This window comes from Pinus tabuliformis, chromosome 4_1 (assembly GCF_031772625.1).
Source record: "Pinus tabuliformis cultivar Carrire ecotype Pingquan chromosome 4_1, CPIR1, whole genome shotgun sequence".
Classification (NCBI taxonomy): Eukaryota; Viridiplantae; Streptophyta; class Pinopsida; order Pinales; family Pinaceae; genus Pinus; species Pinus tabuliformis.
Genome location: NC_142303.1, coordinates 132,761,319 through 132,767,999, shown reverse-complemented (window position 1 = coordinate 132,767,999; position 6,681 = coordinate 132,761,319).

The following is a 6,681-nucleotide window of genomic DNA, read 5'->3' as shown; positions in this document are numbered from 1 at the left end:
AATACCATGCTTCATCTGGGCCTTTGGCAAAGGAAAAACAGGAAGCTAAAGAAGAAATGCAGGAAGCTAAGCAGAGCTTTGGTCAATATAAAATTCAGATGCTTGGTGAGGAAACCAAGAGTCAATGTGGCTACACAGAGGAAGAGGAGAAGACTAGATGTCTTAGCAGAGGCATCTCAGCAGGTGGATTAAACAATGTTTTCGTTGCATGAGGACATGCAACACCCTCGTAGTGGGGGTATGTAGAGCCTCTAACTTGCACCTAATTACCTATCATTACCTACAGCTTTTCCTCACTTATCCCTCTCTTTTGCCCTATTTTCCTCATAAACCTACCCAGATCATTACATTTGATGTCTTTAAGCATGATTGGTTAACTTTGCTAATGTTTGACTGTTTGTCTAGATTTTTGACATATGCACAGAGATTTCGCAGCTGTCTGGCAATTCCGCAGCCATTCAGCAATTCCGCAGCTATCTAGTCATTCCGCAGCCTTTTCATTGATCTCTATGTTCCACGTGTCATTTTGAAAAACGAATCACATGGGCACGTGGGAATGAAGGTGTTAAAGGTTCCTATGCTATTGGTTCGGTCAGCAATGCCACACATACCTCCGGTCAACGTGGATCAAACTTCGGTCAACAAAGCCAGCTCAAACGGTGCTGCGTGAGCTGAAAGGTCACGTCACTCCAGATGGCGATTCCTCCACGCTACGCAGGTTATGGGAGACAGGATCCAACCTTGGATTCAACCTCCATGACGACCGTACCCTCCAGATAAAACACAGACCTGTTTACGTGTTGCTGTACCTTTAATTAGCATGACTGTTAGTTAATTTCTCGTTTCATGTTTTACGCAGTAGGCAGTTGTTCATACGCCTATAAATCCAGCGTCTGCGTACGCTTAAGAGTTAGTTTTTAGTTGTTGTGTTTATGTAATTGCTGCAATTTTAGTGTATACAGAAACTCTGTTTTAAAGCTGCTGTTTCAGCACTTTTTACTGTAATTTCTGCATATGAGTTAATAGAAGAATGTGCTGTTTTGACTTCAAGTAGCTGATCTTTCCTTGGGTTTTGTAGATGGAGGGCCCCCATTCATAACAGCCTTTGTACAGTAAATTTACCTTTATGTTCTTGCCATTTCCTTCTTTTGAATTCAACAATTTTCCTTTTCTTTAAAACATGTACAGTTTTGATTTACTTTCACTGTCATTTCATTTCCAGCATTTACTTTAACTGATCAGGATTGTTTTCTGCAGGTGTTAGCCCGGGATTGTGTGTCTTTGTTGTATTTGCTTTATCTCTAATGGTATTTTCAGTTGTCATATTCATAGTTGCTGCCTTTACTCTGTTTTTCTAGCTTGATTTCTAGTTTAGTTTCTCAAGTTGTATGCTAACATATTGATGGTCTCCTTATCATAAGTTGTTCATCTTTAAGAGATCATAATACTAATAAAGTACAGCTTGCTTTGAGTAGTTTTTGACTTATATCACTAACTCTTTCTTCACTTGTTACACATTACAATGTATGTTGGAAGCAGAATGTTGGAGAGAGGCACAGTGGTGTTATAATTTGTCATCTTAGAGCTTGACTACTTTTTAGACTTATATCTAACTACTTCTTAATCGTGTTTCACATAGTACTATATGTTGGAAACAGAGTGTTAGGAAGAGATGAACATTATAATTGGTCTTTAAAGTGGTTTTTCTGACCTTTTTATTGCAGCAGCATGAGTAGTGACTAGTGCCATTAGAAAGTGGTTTTTATGCTTTGCTTTCTGTTTCATTTCAAGTTATTTCTTTCAAGCTCTTTCTTTGCAAGTTTAGAAGGTAGTTAGAAACCACCAGTAACACACACTCACTCATTTAGAAATCACCTTACACACACTATCACTCATCTGTTTATAAAACCTCCATTCCATCTTAGGAAGATAAATTGACCACAAACAACACCCCCAAACGACAAAAAGATCTAAGAGGTTGCTTAAGTACATATAGTACACCTTCACTTCATCAGCTTACGAGCCCCGGGTTGACAATTTATGATAGCAATTTAGACAACACTAAATTGACTAAACAATAGTTAAAGTTGTGCTCTGTCTCTTTTTATTATTTGTATCCAAAAATGCTAAACCTTGTCAATGATTTTCATTGTTACATTTATATGCTTTGTCTACAGTTAATGGAACTGTGTAGTTACTTTCAGTTGCAGACCTTATAGTTACATAACTATTAAGTATTTGGTTCTGCCTATATGGCAAGATTTTACATTTAGACACATTTGTCTTTTTCTCTTAAAATGACAGGACAATTATTAATCTATTATTTATTAAAGACAAACAAGTAAATAACCCTAACCGACCAAACTACCTTTGACTAATACTGAGATTAAGATAAAAACAAAATACTACCTCCTACTCTGACAAACTGAACATATAAAACAAAAAATATGCTAATTCAACTCTCCAACCTGGCAGACACCAGAACCTAGTCATGGTGCCTTAGTTGGATGCTCCTGCATCAGGCTCCCAGGGCAAAAGGAAATCATGGCTCTAGTCCATGAGCTTCTCGACTGAAGAACCTGTCTGCTCAATCTGCCTGGCATCAAGCCACGAATTGTCCTCAATAAGATGGTTCTTCCACTTGACTAGGTATTGCAGATACTCCTTCCGCCGAGTTTGTTTGGCCACCTGAGTATCGAGAATGCTCTCGATTTCGGGAGGCTGAATGTAAGGCATCTATCTCATCCAAGTTTCTCCTCCATCTTGGGTATTCTGTGTAGGCCATGTGGTTCTGTCTTCTTCTTCTTCTAGGTTAGTAGTGTAAGGGAACAAGTCTGCTACATTAAACATGGGTGAAATGCCTATCCCTGGTGGCAGCTGTATCTCATAGGCATTTTCTGAAAATTTCCGGAGGACTTTGCAGGGGCCTATCTTCTTATACTTCAGCTTATTGTATGAACCTCTCGAGAAGCGTTCCTTGTGCAAATGCGTGAGGACTTCATCTCCTACATTGAACTGTACTTCCCTTCTCTTCAAATCTGCTTGCTGTTTATACTTTTGGCTGCTATCCTGCAATTTAATTTTCACCTGCTCATGCAAATCTCTCATCGCGTTAGCGAAATATTCTCCATCTACGCTTCGCCTTTCTTGTTGTCTGAGATCTCGCAACTCATGCACTCCGCGAGGATGCATGCCGTACAGGATCTGAAATGGACAGTAAACGGTGCTACGATTAAGTGAGTCATTATAAGTGAACTCTGCCTGGGTAAGCACTCGATCCCACATCCACAAATTCTCACCAATAAAGCTTCATAGCAGGTTTCCCAGACTTCTGTTTACCACCTCTGTTTGTCTGTCGATTTGCAAGTGATAAGCAGAGCTGTAACTCAACTATGTATCCATCTTCTTCCACAAGGTATGCCAAAAGTGCCCTATGAACTTCACATCCCTGTCTGAAATAATAGACTTAGGAAACCCATGTAGCCTGACAATCTCCGTGAAAAATAGGTGGGCCACGTGAGTAGCATCACTGGTTTTTCTACAAGGGATAAAGTGTGCCATCTTCGAGAATCTATCCACTACTACCATCACCCAGTCGTAACCTCACTATGTCCTACGTAGACCCAAGACAAAGTCCAAGCTGATTGAGTCCCATGGTCTGCTTGGAACAAGTAACGGTGTATACAGTTCCGTGTACTGACTGTGACCTTTCGCCAACTGACATACTTTACATCTGGTCACAAACCGTTGTACATCCCTTCGCATCTTTGGCCAAAAGTAGAAATGATTGAGCTGCTCAAGTGTCTTGTCTATGCCGAAATGTCTGGCTAGACCTCCATTGTGCTTCTCCCGAATAATGTTTTCGCTCATTGAGCAGTCAGGATTGCATATCTGTCCTCCTCTAAATAGTAATTTCTCTTGCAAGTTTTAATCCAACCATGGACTGTTATCTCTCACCAAGGGATTCTGACATGCCTCATAGGCCTCCTTAAAATTTGTATCAGTCCGGTATAAATCTTTTAAGTGCTCAAAACCCAGCACTTGCACAGTACTCTCCTACTCAATGCATCTGCCACCTTGTTGGCTTGCCCGCTGATATGTTTCAACACAAAGGTGAAACTCTGCAAATATTCCACCCACATGGCATGTTTTTGATTCAGCTTGTGCTATTGCATCACATACTATAGTGCAGAATTATCCGAAAACAACACAAAATTGTTTCCCAGCAAATAGTGTCTCCAGTGCTTCAGTGGTTGGATGACAGCATAAAGCTCCTTATCGTAGTATGAATATTTTTGTCTGCTCTCATTTAACTTCTCACTGAAAAATGCAATAGGTTTATCCTCCTGGCTGAGTATAGCTCCAATAGCCATACCGCTAGCATCACAGGGAACGTGAAAGAGCTTTTTAAAATCTAGCAATATGAGGATTGGTCTCTCTGTGATCTTCTTCTTTAGTAGCTGAAAACTCCTTTCCGCTACATCAGTCCATCGAAAAGGTTGGCTGGCCTTTTTAATAGTGTCCAACATAGGTGCACAAATTTCGCTAAATTTTCTTATGAATTTCCGATAAAAACTCGCTAGTCCATGAAAGCTACGTACCCCAAATAAGATTTTTGGGGATGGCCAATCAACTATCGCTACAATATTTTCCGGATCCATCTTCAGCTCGTTTTCTGCTATTATGAAGCCCAAATAAATCAACTCTTTTTGCAGAAAAGTACACTTTTTCAGATTTATCATTAGTTTATTCTACTGTAATTTTTCCAGCACTTTTCGAACATGTCAAAGGTGCTCCTCTTTTGTCCTGCTGAAAATTGGTATGTCGTCCAGGTAAACTATCACAAATTTTCCAATATATTCTTTCAACGTTTCATTCATTAACCACATAAATGTATTGGGTGCATTGCTCAGTCCAAATGGCATAACCAGCCATTCATATAGTCCCTCATTTGTCTTAAAGGTTGTCTTCCACTCGTCCCCCTCTTGTATCCGGATCTAGTGATACCCACTCTTCAAGTCTAACTTAGAAAAATATGTTGCCCTGCTTAAACAATCCATCATGTTGTCCATCCGTGGTAGTAGAAACCTGTACCGGATGGTAATTTTGTTGATAGCCCTTGAGTTTGTGCCCATCTGCCACTCTCCTCCCTTCTTGGGAGTGAGAACTGTTGGAACTACGCAAGGGCTCAAACTCTCCCGTATCAATCCTTTGTTTAGCAGTTCCTGCACCTGTTTCCTAATCTCTTCATTGTCCTTGGGGATCATCAGATATGCTTCCTTATTCGGCAAACTGGCTCCGGGTATGAAGTCAATATGGTGACTTATGCTTCTTTTGGGGGGCAGTTTATCTGGGAAGTCATCCACCACTATGCCTATAAATTCCTGCAACATCTGCTGAATTTCTGGGGGTAAAGCTGATGCCTCAGTATGCAACAACACTGTTTTTGCTCTTCTTACAACTGCATAACTCATCTCGCTATCCTCGACTTGTTTCAAAAAAAAATTCCGCTAACCAACAATGGCTCTTGGCTCACTTGTCCCTGTTGTCCCTTCCTCCTTGATGGGCACAAGCATGTGCTTGATTCCATCCTTGACAAACTTATAATAGTTCGTCAATCCATCATGTACCACATTTCTATCATACTGCCATGGCCTGCCTAGTAGTATGTGACATTATCCATTGGTATGATGTCACAAATGACCTTATCTTTATATCTACCTATTTAAAACTCCACCTCGCATTTCTCATCCACCAGCAACTGATGGCCTTTTTGTAGCCATGAAACTTTGTAAGGGGTGGGATGTTTCAATCGCTTCAATTCTAACTTTTCCACCATCTCTGTGGCCACTAAGTTATCTGTACTACCGCTGTCAATAATTAGCTTGTAGCACTTACCGTGTGACTTACAAACTGTTCGAAACAACGCCTTCTACTGTGTTTGTTCGGTGGCTTCCTTGGCTGGTCTCAACAACACCTTATTCAACACCAGGGCTTCCCCTGTTTCTGGAGCATTCTCTGCTTCTTGGGGAGGTACCTCTTCTTCCTCTAGTTGTGCAACATATGCACCCCTTTTTCTAGCTTGGTCTGCCTCAAGACACTCAAATGATCTGTGTCCCCACTTATGATACCTGTAACATTGATAACTAGCTCCTCTACCTCGGCCATTTCCCCTACCTCACTGATATGGCCTACCACCTCTCGCATTATCACCTTTATCTGTTGATCTAGAAGCTCTGGAACTGCTACCTTCCTCATTACTACTAGCAGTATGCCCTCTGTCATATGAGTGGCATTTTCCCCTGTTGGTTCCTCATCCTCTCCTGGAATTTTGCCTTCTATTAATTTTCTCTTCAGCTTTCATCGCACTCTGATACGCTTCTTCAATGTTCTTTGGAGACAGAATACTAATTTCATCTAAAATTTCTAGCCTTAAACCATTTACGTACCTGGCTGTCTTTTCTGTGGTATCCCTTGTATAACCGACCCTTCGGTTCACTCGATAAAACTCATCTGTGTACTCCCTTACTGTCATTCCTTTCTGTTTCAGATTCTACACTTGCTTGTGTAGTGCAATCTGATAATCTTTCGGTAGAAATCTGCCCTTCAACTTGGCCACCATCCTTGACCAGGTTTTGATCGGCAACTTGTTCAATCTCCTTCTCTCTGTTTGGACATTGT